This window comes from Halichoerus grypus, chromosome 13 (assembly GCF_964656455.1).
Source record: "Halichoerus grypus chromosome 13, mHalGry1.hap1.1, whole genome shotgun sequence".
Lineage (NCBI taxonomy): Eukaryota > Metazoa > Chordata > Mammalia > Carnivora > Phocidae > Halichoerus > Halichoerus grypus.
Window position 1 is genome coordinate 18,774,514 of NC_135724.1, and position 27,485 is coordinate 18,801,998.

Consider the following 27,485-nt stretch of genomic DNA (forward strand, 5'->3'; position numbering starts at 1 on the left):
TTGTAAATGTCAGGATTTTCTTTTTTACAATTTAATTTTCTTGGTAATTATGTAAATATTTACATAGTTTCAAAGTTAAATCTTCAAAACCAGGTATAATCATATAAGTCTTGCTTCTATTGTTATTTCCTCCTCCCTATTTCCTTCACCTACCAAAGGCAATCCATTTTCTGTATTTTCATGGTTTGTCTTTTTTTTTTTTTAAATAGAAGAAGATTCATGTACACAAACACACACATATATATATATATTTACGTCAGTGTTTCTTAACCTAGATGGGATTGGTATTTTGGACTGGATAATTTTTTATTGTGGATGATCATTCTATGTATTATAGGATGCTTAGCAGCATCCCTGTTCTCTACCCATTAGATGCCAGTAGCATACCTTCAGTTGTGACAATTAAAAATGTCTTTTTTTCTTTTTTTTTAAATTTTATCTATTTATTTATTTGGGGGAGGGAGGAGGGGCAGAGGGAGAGGCAGAGAATCCCAAGCAGACTCTGCTCTGAGTGTGGAGCCTGATGCAGGTCTCAATCTCATGACCCTGAGATCATGACCTGAGCCGAAATCAAGAGTCGGACGCTTAACCGACTGAGCCACCCAGGAGGCCCTCAAATGTCTTTAGACATTGCCGCCAAATGTCCCAGTGGGCACAGTTCTATCTGATTGAGAATTACTGCTTTATATATATATGTACATTTATAAATATGCTTATTTATATATTCATTCTTCCCTCCAACTTCTTAGATGCACAGCAGCAAACTATACTTTCTTCACCTACTTTTTAAATTTTTATTTTCTAAAAATTTTCAACAAATTTCATTATCCAGATGCAAAATCAATAAGAACATTTTTTACTTGAAGCATACTTCAGAATACATGGTTCTAAATGATATATAGAAACCATCCCATCCAAGAAAAATAGAATACACATTTTCCTCAAGTACACATAGAAGCCCCTGGTTAAATTGCAAAAAGAGACACAACAAATATTACAGATTTAAGAAGACTGAAATCATACCAAGTATATTTTCCAACCACAGTGGTACAAAACTTAAGATCAACAATAAAACAAAGTTGGAAAATCTACAATGTAAATATTAAATGTTTAATATGTAAATACTAAGCAACACACTATGGTACAAGCAATGGGACAAAGAAGAAATCAAATAGCAAATCAAAATATTCCCAAAACGAAAAAGAAAACGCAATATTCCAAAACCTATGGGATGCAGCAGAAGCAGATGTTAGAGTGAAATTTATGATATAAATGCTTGTATTAAGAAAAAAAGTTCAAATAGGCATTACACCATAAGGAACTAGGAAAAGAAGAAACTTAGCTGAAAAATTCAATAGAGGAAGGAAATAACAAAGAAAAATCAGAAATAAATAGAGACCAGAATAAACAGTAACATAACATTGAAAGTAATGACCAGTTTTTCCAAAAGAATAAACAAAATTGGCAATGCTTTAACTACATTAACTAAGAAAAAAAAAGAAGACTCAAAAACCAAAATGAGAAATGGAAGAGAAAACAGTACAACAGCTAACCACAGAAATACAGAGTGGGATTAACAGATTACTATGAACAGTTACATACTAACAAGTCGGATAACTTAGAGGAAAAAACCCCAGATAATTCCTAAAAACACACAAGTTACCAAGATTGAATCATGAAATCTTGATTTCAAGAAATAGGAAATCTTCTTAGACCAATAACAAGAATGAAAGTTGAATTAGGAATCCACCTGACGTTTTTTTTGCTCAACAAAATGTATACTGGGGATTACTCCTAAGTATTATGTAGAAATAGTTTTCCTTCCTTTTCCCGGTTGTATAGTATTCCACTGTCCCATTTCTTCCTATATTTTAGCATTTTTTCCAGCTTTTATACACGGGTATACAGAATAGGTATGTAACTATTTGGGCTAGCACTTAGAGAGAGTTTGTGTCCAAGTGCTGAGAAAAATTGGACATCACACTTTTAAAAAACAGAGTAATTATCTTCCTCTTGCCCCATCAGCATTTTATTTAGTGGAACAAGTTTCACCCTTCCCCATCAATGACTATTTAAAAAAAATTGGGGCGCTTGAGTGGCTCAGTCAGTTAAGTGTCTGCCTTCAGCTCAGGTCATGATCTCTGGGTCCTGGAATCAAGCCCCGAGTCGGGCTCCCTGCTGAGTGGGGAGTCTTTTTCTCCCCCCTGCTTGTGCTCTCGTTCTCTCACTCTCTCTCTCTCTCCCTCCCCCTGAAATAAATGAAGAAAATCTTTAAAAAAATTCTATTCTTAAAGCTCAAAATTTTTCAAATTTAAGAGAAGTACATGTCTGGCATTTTCTTAATTATTATCATTGCCTTATCATTTCTGAACCTGAATCTAGTTATGTTCTTGTTTGCTAATCTGCAATTTGCACATTCAAGCTGCCCAAAGCCTTATCATTTTATTTTTTAATTTTTCCTTTTCAGAACTTTCTGGACTTTTCTCTCACTGTACCAAGGAGAATGTTCTGTTCGCTACGGTGGCTTTCAATCCTTCTCACCAACTGTGAGGATCAGGAATTATTCCAAATTACTAAGTGGGATTAAATTTAGGAATTTGGAATTCCCAGTCACTGCTCTCAAATAGCGACTAAAAATGTTGGTTTCCTCTGAAGATCAGCGGGCAGAAGAATGTTACAGGATATGAGGTGGGACAAGGAGCTCCCTTGGTGCCTGAACAATCCTCAGAATGAGGATTCTGAGGCAAGCCCGAACGGAGCCCCCAGCTGGGCTAGAGGAAATTAGGCCTCAGCTTCCATGGGGGAGACAGAGGAGCCCTGAGCTTTTCAGGGATGCTTGGGCTGATTCTTTTACCCTTTTCCAGCAGCCTTGGAACACATCAACCTGCTCTCCCTGACAAATGAGAAGGCCAGGCTCAAATTAATTATTTTGGCACTATTATCATACAGACCAATTCAGTACATTTATTTAAAGCTGAATATTAAAGCCTATTTATTTTCTCTTCTAGCTCATAAGCTGTTCCCCCCTGCCCCTGCCCAAAATGGGTTACATGATGAAAGCTGAAACTTGAGGAAATTCCTCATTTCCATATGAATATCTCATTCTGCAGTTTGAAGAAGTACAAAAGTATGAAATGTACCTCATTTTGATGTGGCCCCCAGGAGAAAGAGTTAAAGGAGATTTTGCTAAGGGGTATGTGTGTGTGTGTGTGTGTGTGTGTGTGTGTGTGTGTGTGTGTCTGTGCTGAGTTGTCAGAAAGGAGAGCATGCAATAAAGAATGTGATCTTTCCTATTTTTAAAAGGAAGTATTTTGTAAGAATGAGGTATGAAATCTGCTAACTCACTTTAGGATGTCATTTTCCCAATGACCCTCAAATTGTTTCATCAAAATCTTTTCCTATCTAATCAATTAAACCCACCTCTCTGAACCCTTTCTTTTACAGAACTGCAAATTTCTTAACTTCTGTTTTTAGAATTATCCCTTGTCTACTAATAATGGGCCAATGATAACACATGCTCAAGAGCAAAATCCAAAATACAATTTTGTATAATGAAAAGAAGAGACAGATTTTTTTTTGGCCAGTTAAAATACCAGCTCGAATGAATTATTTGCCCTTCAGTAATTTTTTTTTTAATCTTTTATTTCTCTGTTCTTGGGCTCAAGACGAACATATCTGCTTACTGCTGTTTTTTGCTTGTCTTTAATCATACAAATAGCATCTAGCCTCTTCTTCCATCTCCTTACTGCTCCCCCACTCTCCTTCATTAGAAGGTTCCCTCTGTTCTCATTTCCTCCTTTACTTCATTGTGAGCAGCTGGGCTATGTGCTTGCAGCAAATTAGCTGTAAAATAAAGCAGTCTTTTTTTTTTCCTTTTATTTTTTTTTTCCAGGGTGTTGTGGGAGAAAAGGTGGTTAGAGAAATTATCCCACAATAAGCAAGTGTGGACAAGGATCAAATAAGCAGAAGAAATCAGCCTGTTGGAGGGTTCACTCACACTGACGAACCGTAGTTTAGTACATTCCCCTCCTGGGGGGTCCCTTTTGCATCATTCTGGATGCTTACCCTCAAGTTCTTTAGCAAAGGCAGTTTCCCCACAGTTCTTGATTGCCACAGACATTCACCAAATGAAGTCCCGGTTGCAATGTGTGTTCTTTAAAATATTGAAATCCAACTGCAGTCTTAATGTTGTTGGCCTCACTTTTTGTGTGTGTTTAAAAATGCAACAGCAATTGTCACAGCCATTCATCAATTTAAAAAGGCAGGCAGGCACTGAAATTGTGTATGGTCTCAAGAGGAAAATTAGTTCTAAAGGTAAGGAAATCCAAATAAGCTGGATGAGAGAGAGAGAGAGAGAGAGACATGGGAAAAGCCTTAGCGACTACTCCCAGGCATCTGGGCTCAATGTCCCCAACGTGGGTTTTGTGGTTCATCATGGTCTGCAGGTAATCAACAAGCGCCCTCCGTAAAGGTGCTGGATGACCACATACAGTACGATTCTTTGGAGTGTCAAATAAGATCCTCTGTGCTTGGTTTCAAGCACATTGACAAGAGAATGCTAATTATTCTCACTTGGCTTCTCTCCTGGTAGCGTGTTCAAATCTAACATATCGTCACTTCTCTCTCTATCCCAGTTCAAGTAGCACAGACCCACCTCAAGGTGGGTGAGTGGAAACAACACTTAGATGGAGGCACGGGGTCATCCTACACCTTGCTGGACCCTTCATCATTATATGCAGTGAATGTCAACCTTTTTTATGAAGTAGTGAAATATTTTCTTTTCCAAATGAAACATTACTTGGCATTTAAGTATGCAAAGCAGCAAAAGGAACATTTGAGTACCTTAAATTTATTTTGCAATTTACAAATTTATGCAACTGTGATTTTAAAGTTTGTTTATTTTAAAGGCGTTCAAAGAGAATTCTGATGCCTTTTGCTTGAACACAAAAAATTGAAATTGGGGATTAGGGATGACTGTTGCCATTATAACAACCTCACTTCCCGATTCTACCCTCTTTATTTGTGAATTTTTGTTTGGGTTACAGAGTAGGGAGACAATTTTGATTCAGACACTTAAGTAGAGGGATATGGTAAGATTTTTGTTTTTTATTCCATTTCCTTTGTGACCTCGGAACATCCCCCATTTCCTAGGAAATGACTGCAGACACGGGATTCCAAAGTTGGCAGAAACACAAGTCAACCTGATAGTACCAGGTTACACTTAGTGATCTCACATTTGTTCATATCACTTGAGTGTTTTAAATTACTGTTTAAGACTGGTTAAACATATTTATGAATGCAATCCTAATTAAATGTTTGCAGAATCTCTGAAGCACCGTAGCAAACTCAGGAGTAAAGAATGTGGTTTGGAAACCATTGCATTTCCAGAGAGATTGCCGGCAGCACCAGCAGCATCTTGGGAGTGAAGTCACCAATACTGGTGAGACAGGAGTGTGTGTGTGTGTGTGTGTGTGTGTGTGTGCCTCCTTAAGAGCCATAAATGCTCTGAAGGGGGTCTGTTGTCTGTTTTGGATTGTTGGAACAACTTTTCAGCCCCAGGTTTTGTTAAAGGCAGAATTTCTCTAGTTGGTACCATGCAAATTGAGGATGCTGGAGACGGGAGCCTGGAAGCCCTTCCTGCTTCTAGAGCTACGTGGTGCAGTGTGGTAGTCATCAGCCACATGTGGCTGCTTAAATTTAAATCCTCATCCTCAATTAAAATTACATAAAATTAAAAACTCATTTCTGCAGCCTCACCAGCCACATTTCAAGTATGCAATAGCCACATGTGGCTATTAGATATCATATTGGATAGGACACATTTGGACTTTTTTATCATCACAGAAAGCTCTATGGGAAAGTACTGCTCTAGAATGAGAGCCACTCATCATCAGTCTGATGGCCATTTTGAGGTTGCTCTTAAAAATAGCTTATAACCCTGCACAGCATCATCTTTCCAGTCATTGCAAACATCCCCTCCATTTTGCTGGAACTATTTAAATGAAAGATGAGTGGGGAAACATCTGGCAACATCTTCTGATCCTGACGACAGTCCTCTTTCCTAATGGCCCATGATAGAATGAGAGAGAGTACATTGGGGCTTATATTTGGGAATTCCCTTGAAAGACCATAAAGGGCAAGCAGAATGATTCAGAGAGAGAACTCTGGAGTAAGGCTACGTTTCTGAATCCACACAGGCTCTTACAGGCTATGCCATCTTGAGGAAGTTAACCTCTCTGTGACTCAGTTTCCTCTTTTAGGATAATGCCAGTACCTACCTCATTAGATTATTGTGAAATTAAGTGAGAAACGGCTCAGTGCCTAATTCCTAGTGAGCATGTGATATGTGTTGGTTGCTTTTATTACTCTTACCACTTGCCCAAACTAGAAATTCCATTATGGAAGTCATTGTTTGAATAACCATTTCAAACACATGAAACAGAAGAAAACTGATTCTAAAAAAAATCTCCCAGATAAGAGAGTAGTAATCAAAATGTGACCTGTGAGAAAGGTGTCTGGGTAGGGTTAGGAAACCACCAAATGTCACAAATTCCCCATTCTAGAGTTTCTTCGATTCCTCACTTTAAAGGCTAGAGGTAGTCTTCAAGTAATACTTGAAAGAAGAGTGTTTTCTGAGCTCTTGCCTAGTTGGGAAAGCCTGTAATTGTCATATGAATGTCAACTTGGCTGAGCATTAAATTCATGGGCCCCAAATCACTTATTCTAAACCTGGATAAACTTGGTACCATGGTTTTCTGATATTTAGTATTTGAAAGCAATCTGGCCTGATTTTAGTTTTTCATTGAGGATGTGTTTTGAGTTCCCCCAGCAGTAAACTCAGAGGCAAGGAATCAAGTGCGAGGAGTTTATTTGACAAGTGAAGGAGGGGGGTGGAGATGCAAGACAGGGAAGGAAGGCAGCAGATAAGAGGTATGTCCTAGAGTGGGTTAGCAAGCCAGATACCACTGTACCCATCTGGAGCTGAATCATGCTGGATTAATTGTGGAAGTCAGTGTAAAACACATTTCCCAAAGTTACCCTCTCAGAGAAGTGAGGACACTGGGGTATGTAATCACCAAATCATCTCTCTTACTGCTTGAATACAGCTTCTGGGAGTTACTGATCCCCCAGCACTTGTAGACATCTGCAAGGGCAGAGAAAGGGCAGGGTCAGAGAAAGACTGGAAGAGGATCCTGGGGGTTGGCCGTTGGAGGTCCAGCTGCCTATGCCAATGTGCTGAGGATGAGAGAAGTGTGCTGGGACAACAAGGTCCACCACAGGGAGCAGCCTCTTTCTTCTGTAGGGATGCTTGATGCTTGAATGACTGATTGATTGGTTGTAATTCCACATTTTTTTCCTGTGTCCTCTTTCACTTTCTCTGGATCTCGCTTTCTCTTAGTTTCTCTGTCTCTTATTCTCCTCCATGTCCCTCATCTCTGTCTCTCTTTCTCTGATGCTCTACCACTTTTTAATTTCTCTTTCTTTTTTTCTTTCTTTTTGACTGGATTAGCCCCTTTAGCAAGCAAACTTAGTCCTGAAAATTTTTCTTTAATTTTATCTTTTCTTATTTCTTTGGCATTGGTTCTTTTTTTTTCCCTCTTGTTGTCCTGCAATAACTATATTCCTAAGTTCTAGCTATATGTTCTGCCCTCTCATCGTTTTCATCTCTATGCTTTTTCTTTGCATTCAAAACAAATTTTCTGGTTTGTCCTCCACATTGCTGCTTTTATTTTTGACATTGTTGGATCTGCTCTCTATTCTCTCTAAATTAGATTTTATTTTACCAATGCAAGCTTAGCTTTCTTGCAATTCTTCCTTAAGGATCTAGCTCAATTGTTATGTCAGTCTATTCAAGATTTCTGCTGCTCTTTCATAGATACCATGACTTTTCCAATTCTATCAAGAATATTGAAGAGTTTTCTATTTTTTTCTTGTCCCTACTGTAAATCATTTTCATATTTTCCTCCTAGTCTTTAGGATAATGTCCATTTCTTTAATCTTCAGTATTTTCTATCATCTGTATATATATATTTTCTTTTTACTGAATCTCAAAGAAGGTCACATCAACTCAGACCGACCATTTACCAAACAAAAAAGCCTGTGGATTTTGCCCTGATTCTATTTGTTGTCCACTGCTGGCTGAAATGTAAGTAGGAGGGCAGGTTGATGTTTGTACCTCTCAGCTCAGGCTCCATTGTTGAACTGGTCTTCATTGAGAGAGGCTTTGATGGGCTAAAGAGAGAGCTTCCCCTATTCTTGGCACCTAGTTCTCTATCCCTCTGAACCCACAGAGTTCAGGAAAATGTAGACTTGTAAGCATGTGCTGAAACCAAGGCTATTTGTATTCCCTCCATTGTCCCTATTCCTTTACTTGTAGGGGCTATGCTTTTCCCAATGCAATTTGCATCATGAGTTCCATGTGCTTTCTTATATATTTTTAAAAAATATTTATTCTCTGTAAGGGTATTGAAATATGAGGGATGATTGGAATAACTGAGTCAGGTATAGTGATTTCAAACCCAAGTTCTAGACCTAGACTGCCCAGGTTCAAATTCTGATTTGCCATTTTTTTAGCTAAAGTCAGTTAACTTCTCTAGGCCTTTGTTTCCTTGACTTTGTAATGAGGGTAAGGATGAAGCATCTACTCTTTTGGGTTGTTGTGGATATTAATTCCGTTAACATATGTGAAGTGCTTGGCAGAGTGCCTGCCACAAAGTAACTAATCAATAAATGTTAGCTCAAATTATTGTCTCACAAACACCTCTGGTGTGATGAGAGAAATAGCCACCATGTTTTCTGGTATGGGTGGGTAGGCGTAAGAGAGAAGGTACTGGGGGAGAAATGAAGAATTTTCTAATCTACTTTTGTCTGAATGAGACTGCTCTATCTAGTTCATGAGACAAAGTATGATAGACACTAATTTTTTCTTTTTTTTTTTTACTTCCAGTTCCATCAGCCTTGTAATTAGTAGAAATCCATAATTAATAGAATTAGAATTCTGACCACAGGTCATCTGCTGAGCTTAGCTTTTGATTTTGTGGTGAATTTTCCTTTTATTATGTGTTTTCATGTGTATTTTAGTGGGATATTGGGAGAAATTGCATTAGATGACTGGGGAGATGCCATTTTAAATTGGAATGATGTAGAGAGTTTTTACCTGCTGACCTTGCAAATTACTCCTATCCTGCCTTGGTTCAAGTATCAAAGGAGAGGCAGTAGCAAGCATGGGGTGCAGCCTTTATCCATGTGGTATGGGAGAAAAGAAAGTCTATCCTGAGCCTTCTCAGTTTGGGAGTCTGTGACATTGACCATTTGACCACACATGAGTCGTGAGATGCAGATATGAACACAAGTTCAAAATAGGTACTGGTGTTATGCCATGATTCCATTTAGGAAAGAGGGGAGCTATTTTTTTGGATGACTTATGAAGTGTTTAAGAGAATGTCTGGTATATAGGAAGTGCTATAAGGGTTTTTGAACCAAAGAACTCTATGAGGTAGGCACTATTATTATACCCATTGTACAGATGAGAAAATTGAGGTTATATAATTTTTCCAAGGTCACACATCTAGTAGAAGGTAGAGTCTGGGTCCAGCCCCAAATGGTTTGGTTCTAGATTTCCCATTCTTGACAAATGGACAACTGCCATACTTGACAATCATTTGGGATTCTGCCATGGGCCTCATTGAAACCACATTGCTCACCCCCAAATGGAAAACAGATCAGGAAAGTTGCTGTTGTTCCTATCAAATGAAGTTTACCAGAGAATGTCCTCAAGTCTTGATGCTACCATTAATACTGTCATCTTCTAAGCCCAAAACACCAACTCTCCATTTTTCTTCCATCACAACTGTTGTTCCCTGGAGCAGAATAAAAAGTAAATACATATGCCGTGAGCCTCTCTGTCAAAGTCCATGGGTATATGATATATATATATACACCTCAGTATATCTGTGGATGCCTTCCTTCTTTAGGAATTATTAATATTCTGAGCACCTTAAATCAATTTTTTTACTTGGTAGAGTTTTCTGTGTGGGGTTTAACTGAGCCCTTAGCCACTCTCTCTCCCACTTATGAAGTTTAGCTGCACCACCATTTGGTGCTTATGTAGGTAAAATGTCAGCACAGGTCTGAGAGGTCTATCTATGGAGACATCTGCTACCTGAAGCCCCATGAGTAATAGCCTGGCCATGGAGTGAGTGGGAGAAACATCTGCTCCACACACAGAAACTGACTGCTGTGCAGGCAGAACCAGGCCACTGGGAGAAAGGGAGCAGACCAGTGACAATAGGGCTGCAGGCGGCCAGAGGCAGTATTCTAGCAGGCAGCTTCTCTCTTCCTCACTCCTTCCCTAATAGGAGTGGGCTCCATGCTGTGATAGGTGAGATAGCACACAGGCAGATTGTCCACCAGATGGTACAATCTTCTATTTAAGAAATATTTGAAAGGGCAACAAAATACAGCAGAAACCATCCGACAGTCCACATGGCTAATGCAAAATTAGCCAAAATGATGGTGGCAGCAGTAGTGGGGGTGTTGTGGGGTGAGATGTAGGAAAGGCTAAGGGGACACGAGCACCATGATGTCTGGTGGGGCAGATGTCGGTATAGTTTGAGATACTTCTCCAACATTGCACTGTGGGGCTTTGATGAGCTTCTGTGAACCCTGATCTGTAGACTGTGCTTGAGAATTGCCAAGGCCAAGGGTGATGGACACAACCATGATGATCCAACGTGGCTCGTGTCTCATGAGCCAGGGACATCTCTTGTGTTCTCACTCTGGGCAGAGTGGAACTTTGGTTGTCATTGCTATTCTGTGGCTCTTTCCTCGTTTCTGTATCTCTGTTGAGTGGCTTTTCCTTACTGATGTTCCATTATAGCACTATTTGAACACAACTCTACATGTTGCTATCAGCATCCTCAGGGATATTGTTAGTTGAGCTTTTGTTTTGTTCCAGGTACTGTGCTAAGCATTCTACCTAGTAATAGTTAGTACACATTCAGTGGTTATTATATATCAGCACTGGTTGGAGTGATTTACATATATTGCCTTATTTAATCCCTGTAACAAACTAATGAGGCAAGTACTATTATTATCATTTTAATCATACACATGGGGAAAGGGAGGTTTGGAGTCCTTAGATAACTTGCCCAAGGCTACAAGATTATCAAGGAAATAACCTTAATGGGGAAAAGAATGTGTCTAATCCTAATCCAGAATCCATGCTTTTAAAGGCTGTGCTCTACTACCTCTGATATGTACATTTTCTGTTTTCATCCTTATGACCACTGTGTGAAGATGTTGTCATTCCTAATGCACAGTTAAAGAAACTACCGCTCAGAGAGTTAAAGGCATTCCCTGGGGTCATGTGTCTGGTAGTCAGGTCCATCTCACTCCCCAGCTGGTGACCGGCCACCATGCTAGTCCACCTCTTCTCCACCAGCTTCTCTAGCTCCCTCTCTTTCCCTGCATCAGCTTCCTCGGCATTCATGCTTGAAACCCTAGCAATATATTGACATTATGCAGTTAACCCTTGAACAATACAGTGGTTAGGGGTCCCAATCCCTCCTGCAGTTGGAAATCTGCCTATAACTTCTGACTCCCCCAAAATTTAACTACTACTAGCCCACTGTTGCCCAGAAGCCTTCCTGATAACATAAAGTGTTGATTAACATGTATTTCATATGTTTGTGTATTATATACTGTATTTCTACAATAAAGTAAGCTAGAGGAAAGAAAATGTTATTGAGAAAATACATTTATATTACTGTACTGTGAAAAATCCACATATAAGTGGACCCGCACAGTTCAAACCCATGTTGCTCAAGGGTCCACTGTATTTAATTTCCAAGACTTATTTCTTCCTCTTTCAGAGTATCTCCCTTCCTGTTCCTTTCTTCTCCATCCCCGTGGCTACTAGCTGGCCTAGAAGAAGTTCCTTGGCCCTCACAGTGTTATTAAAATATTTGCCGTCAACTGTCACATGCCTTCCCTCAAAAGGTGTGCCATGATTTCTAGGCATGAGCCTCAGAGACACATACTACCATCCTACATTCTAGAGGTAATCGATGATGGAATGGCTTTCTCTATTAACTAGCCCCTAAAACTACAGAAGAAGGGATATCTGTGTGTCACTGTGTGTACGGACATTCACCACAGTGTAAAAATGTAAAATTTGGTCATGTTTTCCATTAATGTGTATAAATGCATTTATATACAAATACATTTCTAAGGATGAAACTGTGAGCAGAGATAAATGCCACTGTGTGGTGGTGGCTCCAAGAGGACTGCGTCTGTAGGGGCGAGCCAGTTTTCTGGGGAACTTTTCTCTTTGACCATCATAGGAACAGTGTCAGGAATCTGGATGTTTAATTTTTGGAAGGCAATGAGGCTTCATTATTCATAGAGGATTCTTCCTGAGAGTTACAACAGACAATGGAACAGAAATGGGGTTGACTCACCCATTGACCTTGTATCACAAGTGCAGAAAGAAATAAAAACTGAGCAGCCCCCTGTGTTTTCCATCCCCCTGAGGGCTCTGTCTGTTCTCAGGCCTGGACCTCTTTCTGTTTTCCCCTCTGGAGGGTTCCAGTATCCAGCATCTCTGTGTTAATTAACTCAGCATGTGGCACATAAAGGCCTGACAGCAGATAGCTAATGTTTTGGATATGCACACAGTTTAAGGATTAGCTCAATTCCAAAGGACAACTTAACGTTGTCACAGTACAGTTGACACTTGGTGATCCGAGGCAAATTTTGGGTTCTGGGCAATCTTCCTTCTGCCACCATCATGCATATGGGCCTCCACTCCTTACTCTCAGTTCTTAAACATTCAGACAAAGCAAGCCAATTTTAATATTTTAATTCACCCTAAATAAAATCTTATAATTGCCAATAAAACCCAACAATAAAAAAGCCTTATAATGCACCGGGTTATCTGTGCCGATGTTTGTCTCTCGCACGATTGGCATTTTACAGAATATATTAAAAATATGTATAATAGATAAAATAAACATATAATGTAGGCTCACATATAAGGTAGCCCCAAAGCCAAATTCCTTAGAATAGGTGTGTAGATGAGAACTCAGTGTGGTATGGAAATCCTTTGGCCTGATTTCCAGCCTTTTTGAGCATTGAGTAATGAAAAGTTTGCCAAGTGGCAGCCCACAGGCCACATCTGGCCTCTTGACATGCTTAATTTGGCTTGTGTAGCGTTCTTAAAAAGTTATAATTGAAAATGTGGGGATTTTTTTTTAATTTGCATTTTTGGGTTTTCTTGCTCTAGGTTTGTGTTGCCTGATGGCAAAAATTGACAGGGGTGGAGCGACTCTCTCCGCTTTGGGTGGGGCACATGAGACATGGTGTCAACTTTAGCCCAAGTACATAATGTTTGAAGTGCCCGTTTCTGAGCCCCAAGTAGTACTTTCTTGTTGTTCTGCCAACCCGTTTGCTAAATCTCCCACTTCATTCCTAATCATTTCTTGTCTATTTTGCTCAAGGTAAGCTGTTGAAGGAAGACAAACTGGCTCAAGTTGGGCAGGTTCATCTTAGACTCCCTTTGTATTTAGCCCTGTACAAAGTGGAGTTTTCACTAATCTTGACCAATTGCCCAGAAATCACCTAGTGAGCTCCTTGTGAAAAATCCCAAAACAAGCAAATAAAATATGTGGAAAGGCTGACAAATTTAGCTATTCGGCATGGCATTTAAAAAACCGATATAGAAACATTTTTAATGTACTCTTTCAAATGTCATGACAGCTGTCCAAATTTGTAATTTTAAAATATATTTTATGTTATCACATACATTTGCTATACACTCTATCAAATATATGACTAATATGTGAAAACAAATATGTTTGCCACCCAGCTGACTCATGCTCCTTGGGATGTGGGAGGCTCCTTAAAGAATAAACAAAGAGCCCCTTGTGTCTGGGAAGAGGGACCCCAAAGTTAACATTTTTTTTTTCTCCAGGGGATTTGTTCAGGGTTCAGCTCTTGTTTCTCCTTGGGATGGAAGGCATGTATCATACAAGTTCTTACAGAATCATTAGGCCCAAAAAAGGAAGATGTGTCTTATTTTCAAGACCAGGGAATAGTTCCTTAAATCATTCATTTATGCATGCAGCCCTTTCTTCATCTGTTTGTTCACTCAGGGAGTGTTTATAGAATACCTACCACGTGACACTGTAATGTTTGATGTTGTAAGGGGGATATGTACGTGAACAAAAATTCTGGGTTGTTTGCTTGTTTGTTTGTTTGTTTGAAGGAGCTGCGTTTATTTCCATGGGCTGCCATGACAGAGTACCACAGATGGGTGGCTTAAACCACAGAAAGCTGTTGTCTTACAGTTCTGGAGGCCAAAGGTGTCAGCAGGGTTGGTTCCTTTTGAGGGCTGTGAAGGAAGGCTCTGTTCCAGGCCTCTCTCCTCCCTGTGTCTTCATGTCATCTCACCTCTGTGTGTGTCTGTGTCCCAATTTTCTCTTCTTATAAGGGTGCAAGTCATACTGGATTAGGGCCCATCCTAGTGACCTTTGACCCTAATTACCTCTGTCAAGGCCCTATCTCCACATAAGCTCAAATTCTGCAGTAATGGGGGCTAGGACTTCAACATGAAGTTTTTGAGGGGAGGATGCAATTCAGCTCATTCAACAGGAGCATATAAGGTGACTTTCTGGAAGTTTGAATGCTTCTCTTCTGCTCATTGGTTCTGCTGCTTTTACTAGTAAAGAGGTTCTTTCACTGTTGCTAATGGCTACATCACTGATTACTAAACTAGGCTAGCCTAGATAATTTTAGATGCTAGAAAGGTGACAATAAACAGAGCTTGATTCCATAGACACAAAATTTTAGTAACTGGACATAAAATGGGTATACAGATGATAGGGGCCGGATTTTGGATGCACTTACGTGTAACATGAAGGGCCAGTTTGTGGCTAGGAGTGGGAACAAAAGGTCTCCATGGTGTTTTCCAGGAGGATCAGATACCATGTAATATGGGTGACTAGAGAGGGGAGAGCTGGTGAAGATAAGCCAGAGAGGAGAGTTCTGGAAAGTTGAAATCTGAGTAACATAAAGGCTGTCACATGATCCTGTAAGTCTTCCTGAGTGAGGACAAAAGGAGAAAGAACCAAAAAGGAGAGAAAGAGCCAGCACTAACCTGGGGTTTGTAGGACATGTGTCATGACAGACGGCGCTATTAAAAGGACCCCTACTGACATCCTTTGACAAGATCATGCTGCAGCCCAGATAGAAAGCAATGTGGGGCCCAGCCCTGTGCCACAACTGTGACATGGAAGATCATCTTCATTACACTCTTTCTCCAACTCTTTTCCTTGCTTGGCCTTTTTTCTCCAGCATCTTCCCTGCTTCACTTTTCCAGCCTCTAAGCTGGCAGGGGTAAAATGAGAGCCGAGAAAAACCTTAGACTCTCAACAGCATGTGCGTTGTCTTATGAAACTCCCAGAGATTGAAATGCTTCTGTAAGTGGTAGGCACTGGAGGTCATGGGTTTTGTCCATGGGTGCCTTTCCAGCACATTCTAAATGACACCACCGATTCAACTGTGCCACCTTCATTCAGGTGCAAGCCTGGCTCTGGCCCCCTTCTTTCCAGCAGCATTTCTCTAACTTTCATGCGTGAGCTCATCATGTGGGGATCTTGTTAAAATGCAGACCGTGATTTAGAGGGTCCAAGGTGGGCCCAGGCTATTTTGCACTTCGAGTTGCGAGGGCCTGTGGGATGACGGAGCCCCATGGAGATGCTGTCAAAGTGTCCTTCTGTCATTCAGGAGCTCCGGGCTCGGTGGGGTTCCCAGGTTAAGAAGAGAAGATGCCTCTCTTGGCTGCTGCCGGCACCTTAACTTTCACTAGCTCCTGTATTCATTAGCAAGGGTTAGAGAGAAAAGAAAAATAACAGTAGTGTTCTTAATTGGATCTCTGAAAGAGATACTGCATTTCCACTGATTAAGGCAATTAAAGGTGCAAAAAGCTGTTCAAAAGCTGACGTCTTCAGGTGTCTCATAACAAAAATTAATACCACTGTTAGCTGTGCTACCTAGTCATGCTGTAAAGTAAATTAATTACTGCAACCAAACTAATAATAACAGTGCAGGCAGAGTTGTAGCAATCTTGTGGCTTACCATTGGAGACTGAGCAGGGACTTTTGCCTCTCTGCTACCCATGAGCGCAACCCAGCAATTGCTGACTGTAACATTTCTATTGTATGGTTTATGCTAAATATGCATATCTTAATTGCATTAGTCAAAATAATTAGCTAATATATTTTTGCATAATGACGAGGTAAGCAAATATCACCATAGCTCAGTGGTTCTTGCATGAGTAAATTTGGAAAATTAATAGACTCCCAATTTCCTAATTATCTGTCTTTTATTCCATGCTCAAACAAAGAAAAGCTACTGCACACTCCTGGGCATCGTGTAATTTAGTTTGCACCTTGAAAATTTAAAGCACCTGTGTTTGTTTTCTCCCCCTTTTGCAGGAAAGTGATAGAAAGAAAACGACAACTCCTTCCGTTTATCACCCTGAAATTGAAATGTAAAGGAGGCAGCGATCAATACATTTTAATTTTTGTACGGAAGCGGGGCCTCGAGTTACAAGGCATTTTTTAAGCATTGGGAAGTTATTATAAAGTTGAAACAATGGTCAAAATTCTTTCCAAAGTGACAGTGTGGAGCAGGTGCCTGAGCTCCGGGTACATGGTAACATTCCTCCGTACTGTCCTTTCCCTCGCGTCTACCAACCTTCCCCTTTGTGTCTCTGATGACTTCCCAGTTTAGCTTGGCTCTTTCTAATGTATTCACACCTACATGGCAATGGTACCTTTCTTGCTGCTGGACATAACAGTCTCCACAGAGGACAGTGTGGTTGTTGAAGAGTAAAGCTCGCTGTTTTGATTAAAATGCTCAGTGCACCACAGCTGGATTCCTCTGGGTTCCATCTCATTTCTTTGGGTTTAAGATTATGAACCAGAGTAATACGCGGGGCTATCCTATGGAGCATCCTGATTTAGCAGAACCTGGCCATTCCTGCCTCACTATTTATGAGAAAGCATACCCTTAGTATGCTAATCTAATGCATAAGGAAAACAGAAATCTGCCCAAGGGGACATTTGGGCAATATACTAATATCCTCTAAAGAGCTTAAAAATACTCTTGCCTGTGTCTTTCAGTGGCAAGTTTCAGGCCACCACTTAAAAGGAAGAATGTTCCAGAGCCTGAAGCCCACCACATCTGGACGAAACCCTCATGCCAAGCCCTAAGCCACTAGTCTAATGATAGGCAAGTCCCGTAGGGGAGAAAGCAGCTGGGTGAGGCTCTCCTTTAAGTTTCTGATGAGTCTAGATTTCTGGTGGCTTAGGGGAAAGCAATCCGCAGCCTGATAAGGGAGGGAGGAGATCTTCACTGATGTCACTTTGCCTCAACAAGCTTTGATTGGATCACTTGCCCCGGCAGGTGCAGGATTCATCGTCAGGATTCCAGCCTTGAGACCCCTTGGACCGCCTGTCAGCAAACCCCGTGTAGGCATCGAGAGCAGGTAGCAGCTGTAGGCTGTAACTTCCTCAGGTAACGTACTCCCATGCTCACACTGCAAATCGCCAGGAACCATACAGGAAATGTATGTAAAATTTGTTTTAATTTGTACATGTGAGTGTAACAGGCTCTAATTAAGATGAGGAAAGAGATGAAGGCATGCTAAATGGTATCTGGGAGGCCATGAAAACGTAACATCCAATTTTATAGAACAAGAGTTGGTACAAGAGGAGTAAACTGGAAAGCCAAACTCGCAGCATCCATCTTGGCCAGTTAGGAAGGGAAGGCTGTTCACTGTCACCCAGGCACCACGTTACCATCAGGGCAGGGGAACCCAGAAGGCAAAAGAAAAAAGTGCTGGGATTGAAGGCCTAGAAGAAAAACTAAAGAAGAGAAACAGATGAATATTCTGAGGAAAAAAAAAACAACAACACCCAAATTCTCATGCTAGAAAATGTAGTGAGAAAAGTAATTAGAAACTTTAGACCAGAGGATGGAAGAAGTTCTGCAAAGCTGGATGTAGCCAGTGCACGGATGCAAACACAATGGGGAAGAGAGGATAGAAAGAGGATAGAGACCCTGAGGGATGAAGGGAATGATGGCCCAGTCCTCAGGCTACGTGGTTCAACTTCTCGTTGCCTCTGATCCCAGGAGAGGCCATGCTTGCCTCCGAGTTATGGAGAGCCTTGTATCCAGGCTGGAAGTCAAGGGCAAAAGTAATGGAACATATTTCCCAGCCTTTCCTTAACTCCTCAGAGGCCTCAGGGGAGGCACCTTCTTGCATGCTAGTCAGGTATTCCCCCCGAGCCCCTCGAGTATTTAAGAAAACTTCCCATATGTGATGGTGGGGCACAGAGCGGGAGGTAGGGGTGCAGCAGATCAGGCTACAGAGGGAACAGGGACCAGGTGACACTCTTTCAACATGCTCTGAGGAGTTTGAGCTGAATCCTGGGGATAGCCAACAGCCAGGAAAGGGCTGAAAAGCAGCATGAAGCATAAGATCAGCAAATCTTGGAACCAGCCATCAGTTACTGAGTAGCGAACCTTCATGTGGAAGGTACAAGAATGTGGAAAGCATATTCTTTGCTTCAAAGATCTAATATTCTTGAGTTATGTGAATAACTGAATGATTTTTTTAAAAAATCCTAAATAATAGATTAATGATAGAGAAGACATGTCTCAGAAGAAGTAGGATATGATTAACATGCAGATCCCTGCTGCTCCAAGTGTGGTCTGTGGATAAGCAGCATGGTAATTACCTGGGAACTTGTTAGAAAGCAGAAGCTCAGGCCCCACCTCATACTGACTTGACGCAGAATTTGAAAAATAACAAGATCTCCAGGTGATCTACCCAAAGTCCTGGCCAAAAAGACTTGCAAAACTATTAGGTGCAAAGCCTTCAGTGGAGAACAAAGATTTGATGAAGGAAGAGTAACCTTTCGTTCAGTAGGGATTGGTTTTGTTGTCTACAATGAGGCAGGTGCTTTGGTGCATAAAGGCACAGGACAGGTCCCCTACAAAAGCATAAAGCAGATAAAATATAATAGCTGTCAGATTCTCCAGGCACTCACCCTGGAAGGACTTAGAATCTTGGGAAAAGGGGAGGAGGACCCTGCATTTCCTGAGAAAAGGGGACTTGTATCATAATTTGGATAGGCTTATTTCTTGCACACCTAGGTTGGAGAAATAGTTCTTCTTTGGTGCATGACTCAGTTGAATGGAGTAAACTTTGGGAAGAGGCAGAATGGTGGGAAATGAGGGAAATGGAGTTCCCTAGGCATGGCTTCCATGTTGCATAATCAAGTGACTTTACAAAAATATAAGCCAACTAGAATCTTTCTAGAGTAACTAGATCTAGAATCTTAATTACAATCTTTCAGTGTCTACCAAACCATGAAACAAGCCAAACTTCCAGTAGAGCTCTCCCGGCCTTATGTGGACAGACTGTTGCCAACCTTTCTATTCTCCTGTATCTCAATCCTCAACCGCCCTGATCTACCTATCACAGCAAGACCATATGGAAATGTTATGTTGGGTTCTCCCACTCTGCCCACCTTTTTCTTCTACACCCAGTGATTTGCTCACAGTTCCCACTACTTATAACAGCCCTTGTCACCCTATTTTGCATATCCTTTGGTAAGTCCTACTCAGGCTTTGAACCTTAGCTCGCACTTGACATCTCCTTTAAGGCAAAATTAGGCACACTGTTCTCCATTGTCCCATGATGCCTCATACATTGCTCCATCCTATAATAGTTATTGCATGTGCTTCATGCTGGACTCTAAGTTCCTTGGTGCAGATAACATATCTTATTCTTGTGTTTCCACTCCTATCGTTATACTGCAGACATAATAGATGCTTAATAAACACAAGTTTGATGAAAACAGTGAATAAGTGAACGTATGAATAAATGAAGAATGAATGAATGAATGAAATCAGATTACAGAGGGCCTTGAGTGCCAGGCTGGGGTAATTGGAATTCATTCTGCAGCTGTTGGAAGGAAAATGTGGTGGTAGGGTGTGGGTAAGATGCACTGATTCAACTCACATGTTAAAAAGCAAAATTAGAAGAAAAAAAAGAAAAAGAAAAAGAAAACACATGCATAGAGAGGGAAAGGAAATTCAGTGAGAAAAACAGCAACGAAAATCTGCAAACTCATTTTGTAATAAGAATGTCTCATCTCTGCATCTGGAGAATCGGGCAGTTACAGGTGACTGGAAGGTGACCTACTCTGTCTTCTCTACACCCCTGGGCAGGATGTCCAAAAACCTCAGTCAATGGCAAAAAAAATCACTAAGTCAGGGCAGCCTTACACTGAAGATTACCTGCTTTAGTGTGCCCTCATGATTTATGGGTGCAATTTCAAATTGCCGTGCATTTCCTCTGTTATTTCCCAGATTATTCTCGCTTAGGTTATCAGACACGTGGAGCACAGCCAAAGGAGGTGGCGTGGTTGGGACTGCTAACAGCAGGCGTGCACCAGCTCTTCGGCCAGCGCCTGTGGGGCACTTGATCACGGGACAGGCCTTTTCTTTTGTGGTCACGTGGACAGACCCTTTGAATTGCTTCTGTTTCTTTTGTTCGTTGATGTCACAGAGATCTCAGGGCAGAAACCGGATACATTTAGCAGACTTTAGGTTGTCCTGGTTCTACTTTGAGCCAACCTTCAAAGTATTTGTTACAAGACCATTATTACAGTAAGGAATAAAGTCAGGGTCTTTCATGATCAATTCCAAACTTTGGGAAGCATGCTGTGACTTTGGCAAAGGAGTTCCGTGTGGAGGAAGCTTGGAGAGTTCTCAAGGCGGCATTCCTTATACAGGGCCTCAGTTCCCGCTGCAGCTTAGCCTGGATGTGGGATTCTTAATTCAGGTCCCAATTTTTTCAGATTGTTATACTGGGCTATTAAACAGCTGCTGTGTTTAACCACAGATGTGGGTGCATTTTATGGATGCGATTCCTGTGTGTAAGTGCGTGTGTGCCAATAAACAAACATGTATATATTTAAAACCAATATTGACACAGTGTTAAGACTGAAATCTTTGCAGTCAAATCAGGAAATTCCAAAGCTACACTTCCTCTAACAGAATCCTTTCAGGCGCTTACACATCCTGAGCGTTGTACCACAGCATATAACTCCAAAATTACGTGGGGATAGACGACCCCAGGCCTACGCTGGCCAAAGTACAGTAATTTTATGAATTATCTGCTTTTGAGGTGTTTTAATTTTACATTTTAGCTTCATGTAGACACACTGAACTTTGATTGAGAAAGGTGGAAATAAAGGAATCAGGAAAGATGTTTTCTTTTATAAGTCAAAAAAGAGACATGTCTAGTTTTATTCTCTGGTTAATAATCTTTATCCGAATGGAAGTTAAAACGGCGGAGGGAATGTTCTTCATCTTAGGTTCAACACTCATTGTTTCAACCTTCTACACTCAAAAATAGGAAACCATTTTTCTTCAAAATTGGCTTTCATTCCCTTCCTTAATGAGGACTACAATCTTGCCAAATTTGAAGTTCACAGCTTCAGTCATTTTTGAATTGCAGAAGCACAGATAAAACATTTTGATATTTTTTTATGATGGAAAATATGCAATTTTTCCTGTCTAGGTGTATGGTAATATTCTCAGATACATCACATCTAAGTTTAGATTCGAATGAGTTCTCCGGTGCCTAAAGTGCCGGGTAGCTAACATAAAGTGGCTTTTGTTTTATTACTGTGTGTTGGCAAACCTTCCATTTGGTTCTCTTTTGCGGCCATTATCTGGTTGGAGTGTTTTGTCAACAGGCATTGCTGGGCCCGGAGACACATGGTCTAGGAGTTAGTTGTCTGACTCTCAATTTGGTGCCCCCCACATTCTCACTTCTTAATCTTACTGCTTGTTATGTTTCTCCCTTCTTTTTTCCTGCTTCCAAAATCTTCTGAGAGTTGCCAGATAATAAGAGACAAATTGTGCAAATTGAATGTCAGGAAGTGGTGCATTAGTAAGCGAGCTTTTTGCCATCAATGGTGCAGCCGATTCCCTCTTTCTAAGCCAAATACTTCTCCAAATTGGATTAGGCTTGATGAATTTCTTTCTTTCTTTCTTTTTTTAAAGTTAAAGTATGACAGCTGCTTATTTTCATTTTTGTTCATCTGGTGAAACCAGAAGGGGCCCAAAGAAGTCATTAATGTCCACTGTGTGAGGGCTCTAGGAAATGAGTCGTTCATAGAATGTATGAACAGTATTGTTCACCATATGTAGACTAGAAACATCCTTATGTTCAGGGTCCACGGGTAAGAGAGGGAGTGTGTTATAATTAACTGTATAGTACATATGGTGGACTAGAAAGTTTACTCCTTGGAGACTAGTTTAGTTATAAAATCAAACAAACAATGAAAACAGAGTCAATTAACAATGGCTCTATCAAATGTTGTCATGGACTGCATGTCGATTGTGTGGAAGACCCTGGGGTCTGAAAGCACGGGCATGTTCTGAACCTCGGCCCCCACTTTTCTAGACAAGGTGAAACAGGTTATATCAGATGAAGGTAACAGACCTAGTTCATAAGAGGGTGGCACTAACAGAGAGAGAGAGAGAGAGAGATGAGCTTTATCTGCCACGAATCCCCTTTACTATGGCTTCACCAAGGACTACTAGAAAGTCTGTAAGTGAGTCCTTCCCTCAGAGCCCATGTTCCATGGTCATTTGAGGGCCATCTGTCAATATTGCACTCTATCCAACTATGGGATCACCAAGAACTGGGTTAGAACTCCATAATCTGCTGCCTTGTGGCTCCATTTCCAGGGTCTAAGTGGCTATAAGTCTTGCTGACTGAATCTTTGATGGAAAAAGATAGGTCTGATTGGTAGCTTATATTATGCAGGACAATAAATATTTTAAGCTTGATCAATCTGACATTCCTCAAATCTAGACAAGCCTCTATGCTTCTAAATCCTGCTCTTTGCCAAGACAAAAGGCAGATGGTGCCAGACCCTGCGACTGCAGCGGAGAATCTGGTTTTGCAGAGCAGTTTAGCAAGATGGCCTTTGATCATGCTCTTTTACATCTGATGCCTTCCAGACATTTCTTGAGAAAATGTTAACAACTTTGAGGGCTCTATATATGTTAATAGGTGTATTTGCAAAATACAGACTTCTCTTTTGCTCTGATTGTGCTCATAGTCACATCTGATTACATCAGTAGCTGGCTTAAAAGTTTTCAGTGACTCCTTGTGGCCCTTAGGATCAAATCAAAACTGTTAACAAGCTAATATGACCCTTCTCTCTCTGACCATCTTGTTATTTCATCCTCTCTTTATTATACCCAACTTGCATTGTAGACATTAACACTTACTGATGTTTTTAGTTCTTAGAGATTCTTGAAGGCCTTCCTTGACTCTTCCCATCATCCTTCTCCTTCCCACTCCCATCTTCTGAATTTGGTTAGGTGTCCCTGCTGTGTCATTGTATAGGCTTCAGTAGTTTTTTGCACTTCTATTATAAGATTTACCATATTTTTTATATTTGCTTAGTTATCTGCCTCTCCAGCTAGACAATCATAATCTCTGTGAGATTAGAAATCACTGTGTCTGTGTTGTTCCCATTTGGAGTCCTTTACCTCACACATTGCTTGGCACATAGTGGGTAATCAATGGACATTTGTTAAGTGTTTGAATCAATCATTTCTATTTTAGATACTTAGATTAAATGAGCATTTCTGTGTATTAGACTAATACTTTGTTCTTTTTAAAAAAATATTTTAACTCTAATAAATTTACCTCCTTGCTAATCTATCTTAACTTCGTTCTGTTTTGAACTCCCTTTTTTCTAGAGGTTGCAAAAAGCCTTGGGTCCACAGCATTAAAGTTATAACCTAAAAAGTATGAAATAAAAGTTTCTTAGTGCCCTATAGGACATTGTCTAGGTTCTCAAGCTCTAGGGGTGCTTTGCAAGTAAGACCAGTTCCTAACAAAACCATTAGAGCACCTGAATCTTCTAAACTGATATTAAGATGTGCCTGCTTTAAATAATATTCTGTTGTATAGTGAACATCCTCATGGTTAAGTTCTGGTGCATAAAGATTTGTGCCTACAGATTGGTATCCAGGAGCACATACTCAGAGACACTCTATCCTGATCAATGTATGATGAAGTAGAGAAACCCAACAGGAAGGGCATAGAATCTTGAGGCTTATCCAAAACTAACCCTTCCAAAAGGCACAGGAAACTACTATGCCCTCAAAAGGTTTTACTCTCAGCCACCCATAATGCCTAAAACGCTTACCACTAGAGTCCTCTTAGATTTTCATTATTGCATTGAATAAATGCCTTTTTAGAGTAGAAACATATTAGCCCATTAAATCCATTCTCGATCTAGTAAGTTTAGTCTAGATCAAGTAAGCTGCCTCTTAGAGGAGAGAGAACAGGACCCTCAAGAAATGAAATAGCAACAATAAATATCCATCATCAAAAACGAGAGATAGTAGGAACCCAAGGAAATGTTAAGTTTGTAGGGATATTATTTGGATGGAGGCCAGCAGCTGGGGGCGGGGGTGGGGGGGGAGGTTGGCAAGAGGAACAGGATCTGGGCAACCATGGGGTGCTATGTATTTGTGTGTGTATGTGTAAGTCCTGGGGTCCCGAGGACAATAAAGAAGGTGGCTCCAGCAAGCTTCACCTCCTGGATTTTGTCTAGGTCCATCCGAGGTGTCAATTCCATGCTTCTCCAAGATAAGATGTGGGAGGGGCAAGACATAACTGTGTTTCACTTTCTCTAGCTGCCCAGCTTGCTATTGAGTAAAGATCAGATGGATATAAACTCTCAGGATAGATTGTGAGCATCATCTGGTTAACCTCACATTCTTTGACATCTTTGCCAAAAGATCTCCCACAAATATCAGATATTTCTCTGTGTCTGTGGGGCACATGTTTGCTCATTACCACTGAATTGAGACTACTAATGTCCTTCTGATTTCTTTGCTTGCTTTTAAAACAGAGGGAAAAAAATTGAGTTTCTGGGCCACGTTTGTCAAGTTTCCCCTTCCTTGTCTCCTTGTCCCAGTAGCTGCAGTCTTTTTCCTATGATAGATGTATGAAGTATGCAGGGTTTCCAGGTGAAGAAAATCCAGGGGGAAAATTGGACAGAAGACTGGCTAATGACCAAAGTGGGTTTAACCCATATTTGAAGTCTCACTTTCAGTAACTGGCGAGGGTGATACTTCTGGAGTGTATGAACCAGCTGGTATTAGCAAAAGTGTGAAGATCTGCTGATGGAGGAGGGGGCAGGGAAGGTTTGTGGGTGTGTTTCGAAGTCTGTTGGATGCAACTGGTTTAATTTCCTTTGTTCATCTGCTTCAGTGTTTGCAGTGATTTGAGAGGGTCGTTTTCTCCCCCCCTCCAACACATTTGGTGAAGTCTGCTGATACTGTGTCACTCATTAGGCTGTCAGCAGTAGTAAATGTTGTACATTCCATTTACATCAGGAAATTTTCTCTTAAAGAACAATACAAAATACAGAGTCTGGTTCCAACCGGGGTTCATGCTAGAGAGAGGGAAAAGCAGAGACAAAGAAAGTCAAAGAGGAGAGGAAAAAAAGAAACATGGAAAAAGAGAGACAGAGAGACCTAGGAAAGAGTAAGTGAGAGATAGAGAAAGAAGGGGGAGAGAGAGTGCCACTGAAAAAGAGGGGACAGAGAGAGAAATAGAGATACCCAGAGAAGACAGACACACTAAGAGAGAGGGAGAGAGCCAGAGCCAGACATTGAGATGGATGGAAGAGAATATTATATATATATATATAGAGAGAGAGAGAGAAAGACTGAACAAGATGCTCAGAGAATTGGGGAGGGTGGGAATGTGGGAAAGAAAGAATCAGAGACAGGGGGCTAATTGGGGGGAGAGATAGGGAGGGCAGATAGAGTTAGGGGGACTGGAGGAGAAGGGGAAGAGAAGAGGACAAACAAGGAGGAGGAGAAGGGGGAGGAAAAGAATATTCCATGAAGATCCAGTGTTACTCATTAAGCCCTCCATGATGTTTTGATGTTAAGGATTACCTATATGTGCACAAGATTTTCCTACCAAACCAAATCCAGGAAGAATTGAAGCTAAAGAGACTACAGCAGACTCACAAGTCCTCAGAGCAACTGTATTCATCAAGGCAAGAAGGCAAGAGAGAAAAGTGATAAGAAACACTTCACAAATCTCTCTGAAAAAGTTTATAAAGAAGTCGATCGTGTTTTCTGCAACAATTTCTCTACTGAACAATTATCAGGAGAGTGAATTTCACCTTTTAAATCCAGATTTCCCACAGGTATATCAGTGGGAGAAAATTTCCTCTGAAAGAAGTTCAAGACCTCTTTTAAAGAACTCGTCTGTGTTGTGTCTGGCTCAGGTAGGCACTGTTTGGACACTGTGAGGTACCCAAGTTGTGGGTATGTTCGAGTGGAGGCAGTTTTGGTTACAGGGGAGTGAAACCTGTTCAAGCTGAAGGTGAATCAAGTGATGAGAATCATCCTAGTATGAATCTGCTGCTAGTATCAGACAGAGCTACCACTTGTTGAGCTCTTGATATGGGCCAGGAACAATGGCAAGCTCTTTAAATGTGTTGTTTCATTATATCGTCTCAGTAGCCCTATGAAGTAAATATATTTGACATATGAGGAACAGAGGTGCAGAGAAGTGAAGTGATTCACCCAGAGTTCTCTGGGATTTGATCTTAAGCAGCAAGCAGCAAGGTTGTGCTTCATCTGATACAGATAATAACAGCTGAAAAGATTATAGATAGATAGATAGATAGATGATAGATAGATAGATGATAGATAGATAAATAGATATAGAGATATAGAGATATATATATATATTCTCATGGAGAACAAACTCATCATTTTCTCTCCAAGGCAGTTGGAGTTCTAAAGAAAAGAGTCAATATCCATCTTTCCTTATTTTTTTTTTTTTTAAGGATTTTATTTATTTATCTGACAGAGAGAGAGAGAGAGACAGTGAGAGAGGGAACACAAGCAGGGGGAGTGGGAGAGGGAGAAGCAGGCTTCCCGCCGAGCAGGGAGCCCGATGCGGGGCTCAATCCCAGGACCCTGGGATCATGACCTGAGCCGAAGGCAGCCGCTTAACCGACTGAGCCACCCAGGCGCCCCCCATCTTTCCTTATTATTCCCAGGGCTTTGAGTGGTGTTGTAGATATTAGACAGATACCACCATACATCCCCCCGACATCATATAGAAAAACTCAAGTATCTCAGAAGACTGTTCAGTCTGTCCATTTTATCCAAACTGGCTTAAGATAATGAGTTACTTTATATCTGCAATGGGACTGGCAGTGGAGAAGCCCTGGCCTAAAATGAGCGAGGCATCGGATTCTAGTGCTCAAAGCTGAAACTTGACAGCATTTCCCAAAGTGTGTCCTGTTGCACATTTGTTTCACAAGATATTATGTAAA